The sequence below is a fragment of the Myodes glareolus genome, chromosome X (assembly GCF_982192425.1).
Source record: "Myodes glareolus chromosome X, mMyoGla1.1, whole genome shotgun sequence".
Lineage (NCBI taxonomy): Eukaryota > Metazoa > Chordata > Mammalia > Rodentia > Cricetidae > Myodes > Myodes glareolus.
The window spans coordinates 30,286,062-30,304,383 of record NC_142053.1 but is presented as its reverse complement, the minus strand read 5'-3'; the positions used below and the strand labels follow the sequence as shown (position 1 = coordinate 30,304,383).

At 40.3% G+C, this 18,322-nt stretch overlaps 1 protein-coding gene across 12 annotated transcripts in view; it reads right to left on the bottom strand.

The window, feature by feature from the left end:
• Nucleotides 1-18,322, bottom strand: part of LOC146889283 (uncharacterized) — a 174,738-nt gene that overhangs the window by 139,864 nt on the left and 16,552 nt on the right. Inside the window, exon 1 of one of the 12 annotated variants that reach the window (XM_085684375.2) lies at nt 917-1,026. The exons of the other annotated variants lie outside the window; for them this stretch is intronic. The gene's annotated coding sequence lies outside the window, so the exon portion shown is untranslated. Of the gene's footprint in view, nt 1-916; nt 1,027-18,322 lie in introns of those variants that run through there. 12 annotated transcript variants of the gene reach the window in all.

The window sequence follows — 18,322 nt, the reverse complement described above, 5'->3', positions numbered from 1 at the left end:
TCTCTGGTTGGGTTCCTGAAAAAGGAAGAGGCTAGTTGCCACAAGCTTCCATCACTCTGCTTCCTTACAGAGAACATGGCGTGATGAGCTGCCTTAAGCTCCTAATACTATGACTTTCCAGCCATGATAAACTGTACCCCAGAACCGAAACCCAAGCTAAACCCTTTCTTCAAGTTCTTTTTGTCAGTTACTTTGTTATATGTACAATGCAAATGACCAATGTGAGTGCGCGCGCACACACACACACACACACACACACACACACACACACAGCCTACTCCCTAACCCTTACAAACTTTTTGAGACTGGCACCTCTGCAAGATTGATCCCAAAAGCCTGAAGGAAGTAGGAAGCATTTTCAAAGAACAAGTTGATGCTGCCCACAGCTGTAGTCCAAAGGTGCCACAGACTTCCTCCCTGATCCAGAATAAGAAACGAACATAGCAGAAACGTGCCTTCCCCAGGAAAGGGTGCGCTGCTCTAAGTTCAGCACATACCGCTGGAGACCAGTTGCGTGGCCTCGGGAAGCCTCCCAGTGAACGTTGTCAAAACAAAGAGGATGCGTGGCACAGCTACAATGTCAACGTTTTCTTTCCATTTTTAGAAAATGGCGATTGCATCTAAAAATCTGAGTGTCGGTCTATTACAAAAAGAAAAAAAGAAAGAAAGCCCTTTCTTTTGTCCAGAGCTCATGGAACCTGGACCCAAAATGGCAGTATTCCCTTGTTAGACTTGATTAATGTGACGCAAACGGTAGGACAGGAAGGCAGGTCTGGCATGAGAAAAGCATCTTTGTGAAGAACAAGAATGTGGCCTTCAGGGAGCTAAGCACATGTTTAATTTTGTGTTTTAAACCCCTCAGCAGACTGCAGATCTATAAAGGGAATCACTGAAAGTGAAGATAACGGCGACTTACCCAGAGCATCAGGCTGCTTTTTACAAGATGGGGTAAGAAGTGAGAAAGCAAAATCTTAGCTTCGCTCACACAAACTCTCCCTCCTTTGCAGAGAAACTTGCGAGCTGAAATGGAGCCAGATGCTAATGCAGAGCCTCTGGGAGCCGCTCTGAACTTGTCCAATACTGACATCTACTGGTCCACTCGGAAATGGAACTTCATTCGGAAAATGATTCCTTTGCAGTTGCCAGACATAGATTTTGCTCTGCTTTTTCTTATGGGAGACTTTTCTTCTTTGATCTTTTGGAAAACACCAACTCAAAACTGTGTTTTATTTTTTGTAAAATATACAATTACTTAATTTGTGGGTTTTTTTTAAAGTTGTGAGGTTATTAAATAGGATGGGAAAAAACACAGTATCTCTAATCAAAATTTGTTGGGTAAAATATTTGTCTCATATCCATAAGGCAATAATCAACCGCCACATCATGGCCAGTTCTATTATCTAATTATACATTCAACAGTCCTTGGAGGTAAAAGTTCAGAACTCTTCTATCTCATAAGAAAAAAAAACACAAAAATCTAGTTCATAAATCCAAGGTTGTAGAGCAAGTGAGTGGTGAGGCTGATAACAGAACCACGGTTTTCCAATTTACTGGCTAGGACTTTTATCATTAAGGTACATTTCCCTTTGTGGAAAGAAATGAATTACTCTCAGCTAGTGAGTATAGAGGAAAAGGCAAATGGGGACACATAAACACACATCCCCTTTCTTTTGCTCTGTACCGTTAAAGCTGTGACATTAACTAATGAGCAGAGGGAGAAAGCCGTTGTGGGTGATAGCGGCACTCCATTTTAGTATATCAAGAAAGGCTCAACTAAAGCTAATGAACCCATTGGGCATTATTAACCTTTCCCTCCAGCATACCAGAATCAGCCACAACAATGAAGTATGGGGTTGAACTTTTAAGATACACTGGACTGTCGTTCAGAGAAACTGAGGACCAGTTACCTGATATCCAGATTTATCTGCCTTCTTTCCTCCACCCAGAGCAGAGTTGCATGCTGCGGATGATAACAAGCCTCCTAATTGTCATCATTAGAGGTGCATATGGAAACTTGAGTAAAGGAAGGAACACCTAAGGATAGGATGAATGGATTGTCAACTCACTCAATTTCTCTATTTTGTGTGCAATTTACCAAAGGTGTCAGAATTTTAAATTAGAACCTTTCTTTCCCCCAGAATTCGCTGTGAATATAAAAAAAATGTATCAGACTATGGAAGCTGGGGGATAAATGAGTGCTTTGTAGATGGCCAGTGGGACAAGAATGTTGCTATGAGATTCCCACATGAGGCATGAGGCGTCTGGCTTAGGAAATTATGCTAAAGCATGAACTGTCACCACTTTGCTAAGAGAGGAGGGAGAACTCAAGCATTTTAAAGGTCAAGGTGCTGAGAAGTCAGGAGAAATCTACCAAGCAGATAGGAGGGGAGTGCAAGCTACATCCCAGGATCTGAGTACCCGAAGCATATCTACCTCCAGAATGCCAAGGTACTTTCTTTGGGTATGTACTCAAAAAACTCAAAGTCAGCTTACTATAGAGCACACCCATATTTATGATTACACTAGTCACATAGCTAAATTACAGAATTAACCAAGTTTGTCATTGACAGAGTAATTAATAAGTAAAATATTATATATAGTTACAATATATAATAAAATTATTCAGTCATAAAGAAGAATAAAGTTTTTCAGCATTTGCAGAAGAATGGGTGAAACTAGAGCTACGTATCTTAAAAGACAAACATAGCATGTTTTATCTCGTATGTGGCATCTAGGAAGAAGAGAAAAGTAATGAGAGTAAAAGAAGCTATGAGCCGGGCGGTGGTGGTGCACACCTTTAATCCCAGCACTTGGGAGACAGAGGCAGGCAGATTTCTGTGAGTTTGGTGCCAGCCTGGTCTACAAGAGCTAGTTCTAGAACAGCTAGGACTACTACACAGAGAAACCCTGTCATGGAAAAAAAAGGAGCCTGTAGAACGATGGAAGAGAGAAAGAAGAAGAGATGAATAGGTAATAAAGAGAGTATATATGTACATTATACATATATTGCTAATAAAACAAAGCAAAATAAAAAACAGATTACATATTTCAATATCACTACAAGACAGGATTATGAAAGTTCTCTTAAGCAAAAAAAAATCACAAATGTTCATGACGCTGGAAATGCTAATTACCCTGATTGGATCATTGCACAATGACTAAGTGTATCAAAACATCAGTGCATCACATTATACCCCATTAATGTATCCAATTATAAGTTGTTAAATAAAACTAAAATTAAAATATGAAAGAATAAAAGCAAGGTATCAAATTCTACCACTAATGTTTCTTTGAATTGATTATATAGACTGACACATTAATGCATCGCTCCACTTCTAGAAATCAGGGACAAGATAGGACTCTGATGCCATCCAGAATGTTTCTCTTAACTGCAGTAATAACAACTAACAATAACACCGCAGGCATATTCAAAGCATATCCACACGTATTCATATGTATATATATATATATATATATATATATATATATATATATATATATGCTCTAGTATATTAGAGTATTATACTAATTAATCCCCAGGACAGCTCTAGAAGACTATTACTATTATCCTTACTTTACAAATCAGTAAATGGGAGTACAAAGAGTTAGTCACTGAGATGTGATTACAGTGAATAAGGGACTGTGGAGTAGCCAAGCACAATTTCTACATCTGAGACACCTCAGGACATCATGGAAGAGGGGACAGAAAGATTGGAAGAGCCAGAGGTCCAGGACATCGGATGCTAGCATTCCCTGGGCATGACAGGGGGAAAATGCACCCATCGAATCTCAACAGGATGGTTGCCTGAACAAGATTAGCATTATGACAATACCAGCTGGCATACCAATATGGACAGGGAAAATTCCACAAGACGCCACCTTTAGATAACAACCCATGTGTGGTCAATGGCTACTGTGAGAGGGAGAAGCGGTCTTCTCCAGAGATAAGCTCCTCCTCAGGATGTCCAGTCTCAAGTGATTAACTCTGAACACATGCACACATGAGTAATGTTAAATGAAGTCAGTAGGTCACACATGTGTGTGTTCATATACATACCTGTATATACGTGCAATAATAGTAATTAGAGTATAATTTGGGAAGAGGGACATGAGAGAAGACTGAGGTGGGGCGAGAGGGGTGGATGAGTGATATAGATATAGTATCCATGTCTGAAGCTTTCAAAAACTATTTTAAAAACTAATATATAAACATATACGAAGTGCAGAAGCAATTAAAGAAACCACTCAGTATTAACCTTTGTCCTACATACACATACATGCACACATGCATGCATACTCACAAATGCACACTACAAAAAGCTCTACAAACAGTCCATGGAGAAGTGCTATAGTAAAGAAATGATTACAGTGACTTCCAAACTCACTTAATGAGGAGCTGTTTTATATAACATTAATAACTTATCTGGGACAGATGCCCCTAGAAACACATTTGAAAGACTTAGTTTGGCCTAAGACCACTATGCTGCCCAAACTCTAAGCCACTGAGAGAAGAAAAATGGAATAATAGGGAAATGTGTATGTGTCTAAGAACACTACTTAAAAGAGTACAAGGGCTACATAAGTGCTTTGTTGTTGTTGTGGATAGTGGAAGGGTCATTCTTGACATACTTAACGTCTTTACTACATCTTTGGCTAACCATGAGGGCCCAGAAAGATAATTAGGTCATCATGATGAAAACAAGCTTGTTTTTTTCTTAGAATAGACTGATATAATTTGCATCATTGACTTCAAAAGTATCATTCCACGAATTCATCCATTGCACAGGCAAGCCTTATAAGAGAAAAGATCAGCAAGTAATCAAATTGTTAGCAAGCCCTAGTATATTGTTAAGACCAGTCAACTCACTCTGCCCTGAACAACATCCCCTAGAAAGTCTAAAGCATGCCTCACCTTCTTCAAATGCATCCTGGCTGTTTTAGACTATTTTCTAAACAGTCAGTGGAGCTTTGGTACAGTATTCAGTATCACACCTTTCAATCTCTGTACGTCCAGGAATGCGAGCTGATAAAAGAGACTACTGAGCATGTTGTGGTGGGTTTTAGCTGTAATAGAGACTGAAAAGAAGGCAGGATTCTTGTCTCTAACAAATGGTAACTCTCATAATGGCATGAGGAGCTATGAGGACCTCTGACAGTAAACTGTGAAGAATACAGCTGTGTGCTGGGATGTTAACATAATCTGTACCAGCCTACAAGAAAAAGCAGAAGCACTTCTGTGCTTTACACCCACAGTTATCATTATAGTATCTCTGGGGCTTTCCCTTGTTTTCATAATACCGTGGCCTTTTTCAAGTCTATTCATAAATAAGCCTCCTCAGCCTTGTGGACCTCATAGGTCTCTGCTACCTGTAGAAACCAAATGGTAGGCACCCACCTCATCACTGTTGTCAGGGCTCCCCATGATAAATGAGAGCACTCAGACTTATATTGAGGATATTCTTCCTCCTGCTCCCCAAGCCTCCAGAGCCACATCAAGTCATTGATGCTGGCTGGTGCTGTACATGAGCCTCAGTGGCACCAGGTGCTGATGCTCTGCCAGTTCCTGGGGCTGAGTAGCATCTGCAGCTCTGTGCATCACACTTGGCACTGATGGTGTGCTAAGGCCTCCCAAGTGCCAAAGCTGATTTATGCTCCTTGGAAGAAACTCCAAGTGCCGAAAGGGGCTTAGCTCCGACCTAATTCTCAAATAGGTATTACCTCATTGGGAGCTTTGTAGAAACTATTGTTTTCCCTGCTTATATTCTGACATTACTTTTAGCATCCTCCCTATCCGAGATTGATATCCAAATGATCGGGGAACTAGACCAATGAGCAAGTCTAAATGGTGGATAAGACTATGATCATATTTGTCCAAACACTAAAATAAGTATCTACATACTAGCAAAGGATCCAGATTGGGCGCTTGCTAGTATCACTTATTATTCCAGGCATATCAGTCTTACAAACTAACTCAAAAGACTGCAGGAAGATTCACTGGGCTAGGCAGAAAACAACAAGCAGAATTCAAATTCCAATTTGATCATTTATCAGCCATGTGAGACATCGGCAGGCCATTCAACCTGCATCTATTGAGATAATAATAACATCCCTGCCTGTCCCTAGGTTTGCCCATTGAAGAAGTACATATTGAACTTCCTTCCAGAAGATGGACGCGAGGCTGGGTATGTTGAAGAGATGGAATAGTCAAGCGATTTCACTAGCTAACAAAACACAAGCAACAATATTTTAGAGAAAATTTTACTTGGGTTCTTACCAATTACCTTGTTTCCTTATATGTTACCTTGTTCCTCATAATAACCCTAAAAGAAGAGCATGATTAAAATCATCTTGTAAATGAGGGGAAAACACTTATTCACATAATATGTCTAAGAAATTATGGGTTTAGAATTGAAGTACAGATGTGTCTGGTGCCAGAATCTATGATTTTTGGACCAGAACATACTTCCTCGTGTATATAAATTGTTGTAACACAAGGTAAAAAAATTATTCATTTCCTAAGACTTAAATGGAGAGCCATGAAATCAAATGAAACACATACAAAAATGTTTTATAAACATTCAAGCTGATAAAATTTTAAGGTATTTCTGCTTTTTCATCATGGTAAGAAGTCTGTAAAATATGCTGTTTGTAAAATCCTATCTTCAAATAGGGGTTAACCAAGCAAGCCTGGGTAGACTAATAATAATAAGAATAATAATAATAATAATAATAATAATAATAATAATAATAATAAAGAGTATCTAATTTTAACTTTAGTAAGTCATTGAAAAGCAATGATTGCCACAAATGCCCAGTATCTGGTCATGAGTGCGAGAAACTTGTGTGAAAAGAGAAAATCCCCAAGTTCCAATGTTCATAGCAGCACTATTTGTAATAGCCAGAACATGGAAACAACCTAGGTGCCCCTCAGTAGAAGAATAGTTAAAGAAGGTGTGGAACATATACACATTGGAGTTTTACTCAGCGGTAAAAAACAATGATATCTTGAATTTTGCATGCAAATGGATGGAAATAGAAAACGCTTTACTGAGTGAGGTAAGCCAGACCCAAAAAGAGGAATATGGTATGTACTCACTCATAAGTGGATTCTAGCCATAATTAAAGGACATTGAGCCTATAATTCGTGATCCTAGAGAAGCTAAATAAGAAGGTGAACCCAAAGAAAATCACATAGTTATCCTCCTGGATACTGGAAGTAGACAAGATTGCCAGGCAAAACTTGGGTGCACGGGGATGGGGGGTGGATGTAAGGGGAGATGGGTAGAGAGAAGGAAGAAGGGGAGGATTCGGGAAAGCTTGGGGCAATGGGATGGGTGGAATTGAGGAAGGGTGGATATGGGAGCAGGGAAGTAAATATCTTAATTAAGGGAGCCATTTTAGGGTTTGCAAGAGACTTGACTCTAGATGGGTTCCCAGGTCCAAGGAGAGGTCCCCAGATTGTTCCTTGGGCGGCAGAGGAGAGGGTGCCTGAACTGACCCTATCCTATAGTCACACTGATGAATATCTTGTATATCACCATAGAACCTTCATCTGGCGATGGACGGAGATAGAGACAGAGACTCACATGGGAGCACTGGACTGAGCTCCCAAGGTCCAAATGAGGAGCAGAAGGAGGGAGAACGAGAGCAAGGAAGTCAGGACCACGAGGGGTGCATTCACCCACTGAGATAGTGGGACTGATCTAATGGGAGCTCACCAAGGCCAGCTGGACTGGGAGCGATGGAGCATGTGATCAAACTGGACACTCTGAATGTGGCTGGCAATAAAGGCTGACTGAGAAACCAAGGATAATGGCACTGGGTTTTGAGTCTACTGCATGGACTGACTTTGTGGGAGCCTGGTTTGTTTGGATGCTCACCTCTATAGACCTGGATGGAGTGGGGAGGACCTTGGACTTCCCACAGGGCAGGGAACCCTGACTGCTCTTAGGACTAGAGAGGGAGGGGGAGGTGGGAAGGGGGAGGGAAAAGGGGGGCAGGAAGGAGGTGGAAATTTTTAATAAATAAATAAATACCCAATGCCTGAGCAGGATGAAAAAGAGTTCAACATATTGCAACATGCTAGATGAACCTCCTGACAGGACATGTTGGAATGAGTTAGTAAGATCACTTGGAGTGACTGGGAAGATGACTCAGCGAGTAGGCAAAGTACCTATTGCACGAACATAAGAACCTGAGTTCACATCCTCAGCACTCACATAAAAGCCTAGCATGGTTGCATATGTCTGTCATCCTAGTATCTGTCTGAGAGAGGTGGAGAGTTGGATCCTCAGAGTCAACCCAGATTCAGTGACAGACCCTGCCTCTAAAGAGAGGAAAGGATAGCAAGTGATAGAAGACATCTGACCTTAGCTTCTGGTTTCCACATGCACATGCAAGCACATCAACACTGCATGTGTACACACACACACACACCTCCATGAAGCAGGTTCCTGCTCAGAATGTTTGAAGCAGTGTGACTACTGTGAGAAAAACCGTGTACCCAAATGGGATGTAAAGAACTGGCTCTTATGCCTCAGAAAGTTGAGAATCAATCTACCTCAGGACCCAACTCTGTCACTCTTGGGCATATTCCCAAAGGATGCACAGTTATAGAACAAGGACATCCACTCACTTATGTTCATAGCAACTTTATTTGTAATAAGCCAGAAACTGGAAACAACACAGATGCCTTTCAACTGAAGAACAGATAAAGAAAATATCATATATTTACACAATGGAGTACTACTCAGGGGTTAAAAAAAAACAATGACCTCACAAAATTTGCAGGCAAATCGATGGAACTGGCGGGGGGGGACAACCTGCGTGAGGTAATCCAGACCCACAAAGACAAGCATGGTATGTATTCATATCTTATAAGTTGATGTTAGCTCTAAAGTAAAGGAAAATCATGCTGCAAACCATAGACCCAAAGAGGATAAGTAGCAAGGAGGGGTCAAGGGTGTTGGGGGAGGAACACTCTGATCTCTCTGGAAGGGGAAATGGAATAGATTTTGAGGTCTACTGAGGCCAGGTGGTTATGGGAACAAGATGGATTAGGTAGGGGTGGAGCAAGAGAACGCTGAGAGAGACTACAGGAATTGGGAGGCATATGAGGGATAAAGAACCTAATGCAATGGAAACTCCCAGGAATCCTCAAGGGTGATCATAATGAAGACTCCTAATAATGGGGAATAAGAGCCTGAACTGACCATCTTCTTTAAGCAGGCAAAGTTTCCAGCGGAGGGAGATTGGGACACAAACACAGCCATGAAACCTGACTGAAGCTGTGCTGGGGTAAAAGTGGCACATAGCTTGTGGGAGTGGCGAATCAATGGCTGGTTCAAATTGAGACCTATGCCACAAAGAGGGATCCCACGCCTGACACTGCCTGGAAGGCCAGACCAAGGATGAAACCAAATAAGATTGGCAAAAGAAAAAAAGTCAGTGAAATGATTCCTAATGATATTCTGTTGTACTCGTAGACCAGAGTTGAGTGTAATTGTCATCATAGAAGCTTCATCCGGCAATTGATGGGAGCAGATGCAGAAACCCACAGCTGAATATTTGATGGAAATGAGGGAATTCTGCTGAAGAGGGTGAGGGGGTGATTGTGAGAGCCAGAGGGATCAAGATATCATGAGAATACAGCCCACAGAACCAGGGATCATAGGGATTCACAGAGATTGAAGCAACAGTCAGGGAGCCTGTATGTGTCTGACCTAGGTCCTCTGTATACATGTTATGGTTGTGTAGCTTGGTGTTCTTGTAGGACTCCTAACAGTAGTAGCAGGAGTCATCTCTCACTCTTTTGCCTGATTTTGGGACCCTTTACCTTCTACTGAGTTTTCTAGTCTAGTGTTGGTATGAGGGGTTGTGCCTGGATTTATAGTAACTTTGTGTGTGTGTGTGTGTGTGTGTGTGTGTGTGTGTGTGTGTGTTATTATTGTTTTTATTGAGATATACATTTCCTCTCCCTTCCCCCTTTACCCATGGTCCCCATGCTCTCAATTTACTCAGGAAATCTTGTCTTTTTCTACTTCCCATGTAGATTAGATCTATGTATGTCTCTTTTAGGGTCCTCATTGTTATCTAGGTTGTCTGGGATTGTGAATTGTAAGCTGGCTTTCTTTGTTTCTAAAAGTCACTTATGAGTGAGTACATATGGTATTTGTTTTTCTGGGTCTGGGTTAACTCACTCAGAATGATGTTTTATAGCTCCAACCATTTGCCTTCAAGTTCAAGAAGTCATTATTTTTTCTGCTGTGTAGTACTCCATTGTGTAAATGTACCACATTTTCCTTATCCATTCTTCAGTTGAGGGGGCATTTGGGTTGTTTCCAGGTTCTGTCTATGACAAATAAAGCTGTTATGTACATAGTTGAGTACATGAATTCATAGTAACTTGATATGCCCTGTTTGGCTGGAATCCCTGGGAGGTCAGCCCTTTTCTGAAGGGAAGGGAATGGGGTGGGTCTGTGGGCAAGGAAAGGTGGGGTGAGAAACTGGGAGGGGAGGAGGGAGTGAACACTATGGTGGGGTATGGTATATGAGAGAAAATTTTTTAAAAACTGGCTCTTGAAAGTGAATTTGTTCGAAAGACCTTTTGGGGGAGCTTGAAATCTAATAATCATGTTTTACATATTTTCAGCATGTTCTGCTTTCCAAACAGCGAGGTGACCATAGAGTACACTTCAAGTTCTCGCTCAGATGAGGCTGACTGTATTCATACAGTTTAAGGGTATGAGTTCTGAATTACTAAAGACCACTATCTGTTCCACTGCTAGACAAGACAACCCCTCTGAGATTCAGTTCCACAATCTGTAAAATTGAGATCGGACAACCCTGTGAAGCTGTCACGAGAATGAAATAAATTTAACACTACACTACACATGAAATGTCCAAATAAGTGGTAAAAAGTCCCATTTTTCCTGTTAGATTTTTGTGCTTCAAATTTTTCAGGAATCCTTCTTTTGACTTGTAAGAGGTAGGACTAGACAATTCTTTCTAGGCATTTCGGTTACCTACTGTGTAACAACTCCAAAACTTTAGCAGCTTAAGCAACACATATTTATTATTTTACAATGTCTGTAAATTAAGAATTGGGGCCTGGTTAAGTGGGCCCTCTGCTTTAGGGTCTCTCATAGACTAGCAAGCATATGTCAGCCAGGATACAGTCTTATCTGAAACTATGACTGAGGAATGAACCATTTCCTAGTTCAGTCATGTGGTTAGTTGTGAGGATTCAGATTTTTAAAGATTATTGACTCAAAGGTCTTCATGGGCTGCTCATTAGAGACCATCTGTGATTCATTTTCAAAAGTAGGCCCTCTCCAATATAGTACTTGTACTCCACAAAAGCCAATGAGAGAGTCTGCTGGGCAAATACAAGTGACAGTGATAGTCACACACTCTAGTGTCAAAATAATATCCCAACAAATTCTCATCACAAAACATTCAGGAAATCTGGGACATAATAAAAAAACAAAATCTAAGAATAATAGGGGTAGAAGAAGGAGAAGAATTGCAGAACAAAGGTCCAGAAAATATATTCAACAAAATTATAGAAGAAAACTTTCCCAACCTAAAGAACGATATTCCTATGAAGGCTCAAGAAGCATACAGAACACCGAATAGACTGGATCAAAAAAAATCCCCTCGCCATATAATAATCAAAACACAAAGCATTCAGATTAAAGAAAGAATAATAAGAGCTGCAAAGGAAAAAGGTCAAGTGACTTATAAAGGTAAACCTATCAGGCTTACACCAGACTTCTCTATGGAAACCATGAAAGCCAGAAAGTCCTGGATAGAGGTACTGCAGAAACTAAAGGACCATGGATGCAAGCCCAGACTACTATACCCAGCCAAGCTATCATTCACTATCAACGAAGAAAACAAAATATTCCAGGATAAAAACAAATTTAAACAATACATAGCTACAAATCCAGCCTTACAGAAAGTATTAGAAGAAAAATGACAACCCAAGGAATCCAACATTCCCAACACTGCCTACAATAACTCAGATATCTAGCGACCCTTCACAAGCACAACTCAAAGAAGGGAAACACATATACTCTACTACCCAAAAAAATAAATAAATAACCGGAGTCAACAACTACTGGTCATTAATATCACTTAATATCAATGGACTCAATTCACCTATAAAAAGTCACAGACTCAGATATTGGATACGAAAACAGGATCCAACATTCTGCTGTTTACAAGAAACACACCTCAACCACAAAGACAGACACCTACTCAGGGTAAAGGGTTGGGAAAAGGTTTTCCAAGCAAATGGACCTAAGAAACAAGCGGGTAGGGCCGTTCTAATATCTAACAAAATCGACTTCAAACTAAAATCAATCAGAAGAGATGGAGATGGACATTTTATACTCATAACAGGAACAATTCATCAGGAGGAAGTCTCAATCCTGAATATCTATGCCCCAAATATAAAGCTACCCAATTATGTAAAAGAAACACTTCTAGAACTCAAGGCAGTCATCAAACCGCACACACTAATAGTAGGAGACTTCAACACACCTCTCTCACCAATGGACAGGTCAATCAGACAGAAACCTAACAGAGAATAAGAGAATTATTGGAGGTATTGAATCAAATGGACTTAACAGGCATCTATAGAACATTCCACCCAAATAGGATAGAATATACCTACCTTCTTCTCTGCAGCTCATGGAACCTTCTTGAAAATTCATCACATACTCAGTAACAAAGTAAACTTCCACAGATACAAAAAAATATTAGTAACCACCTGTGTCTTGTCAGATCACCATAGATTAAAGTTAGAATTCAACAACAATGCTACACCCAGGAAGCCAACAAACTCATGGAAGTTGAATGGTCAACTACTAAATCACCCCTGGGTCAAGGAAGAAATAAAGAAAGAAATTAAAATCTTCTTTGAATTTAATGAAAATAAAGACACAACATACTCAAACCTATGGGACCCTATGAAAGCAGTGCTAAGAAGAAAGTTCATAGCACTAAGTGCCCAATTAAAGAAAACGGAGAAAGCACATATTGGAAATTTAACAGCACACTTGAAAGCTCTAGAAAAAAAAGAAGCTGATTCACCCAGGAGAAGTAGAAGACTGGAAATAATCAAACTGAGGGCTGAAATCAACAAAATAGGAACACAGAAAACAATCCAAAGAATCAATGAAACAAAAAGCTGGTTCTTGGAGAAAATCAACAAGATTGACAAACCCCTATCCAAACTAATCAAACGGCAGAGAGAGAACATGCAAATTAATAAGATCAGAAATGAAATGGGGGACATAACCACAGACACAGAGGAAATTCAGAGAATCATCAGATCTTACTACAAAAGTCTGTATGCCACAAAATTGGAAAATGTAAAAGAAACGGACATTTTTTTTGGATAAGTACCATATACCAAAGTTGAACCAAGACCAGGTGAACAATCTAAATAGACCTGTCAGTCGTGAAGAATTAGAAGCTGTTATCAAAAATCTCCCTACCAAAAAAAGCCCAGGGCCAGATGGTTTCAATGCAGAATTCTGCCAGAACTTCCAGGAAGAGCTAATACCTACACTCCTTAATGTATTTCACAATATAGAAACAGAAGAGTCATTGCCAAACTCTTTTTATGAAGCTACAGTTACCCTGATACAAAAAATACACAAAGACAACCAAGAAAGAAAATTACAGGCCATTCTCACTCATGAACATCGACGCGAAAATTCTCAATAAAATGCTGGCAAACTGAATCCAAGAACACATTAGAAAAATCATCCATTATGATCAAATGGGCTTCATCCCAGAGATGCAGGGCTGGTTCAACATATGCAAATCTATCAATGCAATCCATCACGTAAATAAACTGAAAGAAAAAACCATATGATCATTTCATTGGATGCTGAGAAAGCATTTGACAAAATTCAACAGCCATTTATGATAAAGGTGTTGGAGAGATTGGGGATACAAGGATCAAACCTAAATATAATAAAACCAATATACAGCAAGTCTACAGCTAACATCAAATTTAATGGAGAGAAACTCAAAGCCATTCCACTAAAATCAGGAACACAACAAGGCTGTACACTTTCTCCATACCTCTTTAATATAGGCTTGAAGTTCTAGCAATAACAATAAGACAACATAAGGGGATCAAGGGGATTCAAATTGAAAAGAATGAAGTTAAACTTTCGTTATTTGCAGACGATATGATAGTGTACATAAGCGACCCAAAAACTCTACCAAAGAACTCCTACAGCTGATAAACACCTTTAGTAATGTGGCAGGATACAAGATCAACTCCAAAAAATCGGTTGCCCTCCTATACACAAAGGATAAAGAAGCAGAGAGGGAAATCAGAGAAACATCACCTTTCACGATAGCCACAAATAGCATAAAATATCTTGGGGTAACTCTAACCAAGGAAGTGAAAGACCTATTTGACAAGAACTTTAAGTCTTTGAAGAAAGAAATTGAGGAGGATACCAGAAAATGGAAAGACCTCCCCTGCTCTTGGATTGGGAGAATCAACATAGTAAAAATGACAATTCTACCAAAAGCAATCTATAGATTCAATGCAATCCCCATCAAAAATCCCATCAAATTTCTTCATAGACCTTAAGAGAACAATAATCAAGTTTATATGGCAAAACAAAAAACCCAGGATAGCCAAAACAATCTTATACAATAAAGGAACTTCTGGAGGCATTACCATCCCTGACTTCAAACTCTATTACAGAGTTACAGTATTGAAAACAGCTTGATATTGGCATAAGAACAGAGAAGTCGACCTATGGAATCGAATAGAAGACCCAGATATTAACCCAAAACCTATGAACACCTAATTTTCAACAAGGGAGCTAAAGGTATACAATAGAAGAAGGCAAGCATCTTTAACAAATGGTGATGGCTTAACTGGATGTCAGCCTGTAGAAGAATGAAAGTAGATCCATACCTATCACCATGTACAAAACTCAAGTCCAAATGGATTAAAGACATCAACATTAATCTGATCACTTTGAACCTGATAGAAGAGAAAGTGGGATGTAATCTACAAGATATAGGCACAGGAGGCACAGGTTCTCCTAAGTAGAACCCCAGTAGCACAGACAATAAGAGAATCAATGAATAAATGGGACCTACTGAACCTGAGAAGCTTCTGTAAAGCAAAGGACACTGTCAGTAAGACAAAAAGGCTGCCTTCTGACTGGGAGAAGATCTTCACCAACCCCTCATCAGACAAAGGTCTGATCTCCAAAATATACAAAGAACTCAAGAAACTAGACACTAAAACTCTAATTAACCCAATTAAAAAATGGGGTACTGAACTGAACAGAGAATTCACAACAGATGAACTTCGAATGGCCAAAAGCCACTTAAGGTCATGCTCAACCTCCTTAGTGATCAGGGAAATGCAAATCAAAACCACTTTGAGATACCATCTTACATCTGTCAGAATAGCTAAACTCAAAAACACCAATGATAGCCTATGCTGGAGAGGATGTGGAGTGAGGGGAACACTCATTCATTGTTGGTGGGAATGCAAACTTGTGCAGCCACTGTGGAAATCAGTGTGGCGGTTTCTCAGAAAACTGGGAGTCAACCTCCCTCGGGACCCAGCAATTCCACTCTTGGGAATATACCCAAGAGATGCCCTATCATACTACAAAAGTATTTGCTCAACTATGTTCATAGCTGAACTTGTAATAGCCAGAACCTGGAAACAACCTAGGTGCCCCTCAATAGAAGAATGGTTAAAAAAGGTGTGGAACATATACACATTAGAGTTTTACTCAGCGGTAAAAAACAATGACATCTTGAATTTTGCATGCAAATGGATGGGCATAGAAAACACTTTACTGAGTGAAGTAACCCAGACCCAAAAAGAGGAATATGGTATGTACTCACTCATAAGTGGATTCTAGCCATAGTTAAAGGTCTTTGAGCCTATAATTCGTGATTCTAGAGAAGCTAAATAAGAAGGTGAACCTGAAGAAAATCATATAGTTATCCTCCTGGATATTAAAAGTAGACAAGATTGCCAGGCAAACTTGGGTGCACGGGGGGTGGGGGGTGGAAGTAAGGGGAGATGGTTAGGGAGAGGGGAGAGGGGGAGGATTGGGGATGGCTTGGGGGAATGGGAGGGGGGAGGAAGGAAGGATGGTTATGGGAGCAGGGAAGTATATATCTCAATTAAGGGAGCCATTTTAGGGTTTGCAAGAGACTTGATGATTCTGGAGGGGTTTCCAAGCCCAAGGAGAGGTCCCCAGATTGTTCCCTGGGCAGCAGAGGAGAGGGTGCCTGAACTGGCCTTGGCCCATAACCATACTGATGAATATTTTGCATGTCACCACAGAACCTTCATCTGGCGATGGATGGAGATAGAGACAGAGACACATATTGGAACACTGGACTTAACTCCCTAGATCCAAATGAAAAGCAGAGGAAGGGAGAACGTGAACAAGGAAGGCAGAACCAGAGGGAACCTTCATCTGACGATGGATAGAGATAGAGACAGAGACCCACATTGGAGCACTGGACTAAGCCCCCAAGGTCCAAATGAGGAGCAGAAGGAGGGAGAACATGAAAAAGGAAGTCAGGACCGCGAAGTGTGCGTTCACCCACTGATACAAGGGGACTGATCGAATGAGAGCTCACCAAGGCCAGCTGGACTGGGACTGAACGAGCATGTGATCAAACCGGATTCTCTGAATGTGGCTGACATGGGGGCTGACTGAAAAGCCATTGACAATGACACTGGGACTTGTTTTCTCTGCATATACTGGATTTTTGGGATCCAGTCTGTTTGGATGCTCACCTTCCTGGACCTGGAGGGAGGGGGGAGGAACTTGAACTTCCCACAGGGCAGGAAATCCAGACTGCTCTTGGGACTGGAGAGGGAGGAGGAGAGGGAGTAGGGGGAGCGGGAGGGTATTGGGAGGAGGGGAAGAAGTGGAAATTCTTATAAATAAATAAATAAGTAAATTTAATAATAATAATAATATCCCAAGGATTTGCTATATTCTATCCTTTCAAAAGCAGCCATTAGGTTGAGCTGACACTTATAGAGGATTGCACAGGGCATGGATAGCATATGGAGTTCACATCAGACTTCTTAAAAAGTAATAAATTTAATAACCAAATTTTCTTGAAGAAGTAAGTTTATTCTGATTTCAATACTACATACTGCAAATGTGTATCAAAATATCACTGAGTAGCCCATAAATGTGTACCCTTTATGTTTTGAGTTAAACACTTTAAGACATATCTAGTGGGCCTTAGAACACAAAAATAAAACATAAAGCTATAGATTCATAAAGCTATATACACAAATGCATGAAAGTGAAGGAGAAATTGTTTAGGGGAACAAAACGGTTTTAATGAGAGAGGGAAGGACTGGAAGTCGGGAGGTGCAAGGTCTGAGGGATCGTATGTTCAACTTATAGTACATGCTTGCATGAAAATGACCCCATATGAGCCAGGATAATGCAGCTTTTTAAATCTAAAAGAGCATAAGTATAAGATATTAGAAGTACCAATAGTAAATAATAATATTCCTGCATGTTTGGGAGGCTCTGTTTGTTTCAATAACAAAAGGATTATGCCCTTCGATGACAGTTTAGCTTTCTTATGTTTGTTTTATACAGTAAGACTTTAATCAGTGCTCATAATTATTTTACAGATAGCCAAGTAGCATCCAGATCCAAACCTATAATAGCAGGTCTAGCATCCATACACATACATACCCACACCATTTAGAAAATTAGTGTGAGTTTTCCAGTTAGTGTTTGGGTTTTAGTTTTTATTTTTTCTTTTCCTTTACTTTTTATTTTATGTGTATGGGTGTTTTAAAGCCTGCGTGCATGCATGCTGTGCACACAGACATCAGAAGAGAATTAAAGATCCCTCAGTTCTGCAGTTTCAGACTGATGTAAGTCACTGTGTGGGTGCTGGGGATTGAACCTGGGTCCTCTGGAAGAGCAGTCAGTTCTCTTAACTTCTGAGCCATCTCTCCAGCTCCATGTTGTAGTTTTTCTCAACACCTTATTTTTGACTAAGCCCAGATATTCCTGTCTTTACCACCCACACCCCTGACCCTTACGTAAAACTCTTCTCTTCAAAAAACTGATAATAGTAATTTAGAAATTTTTAAAGAGTTAATTGATTATTTATCTAATTGCATATGAGTGTTTGCCTACATGGGTGTCTGTGTGCCACCTGAACACTTAGTGCCTGTACAGGCCATCAGATCCCCTAGAACTGGAATTACAGATGAGTGTGAGCCACCATATGGGTATTGGGAACTGAGCCTGAGTTCTCT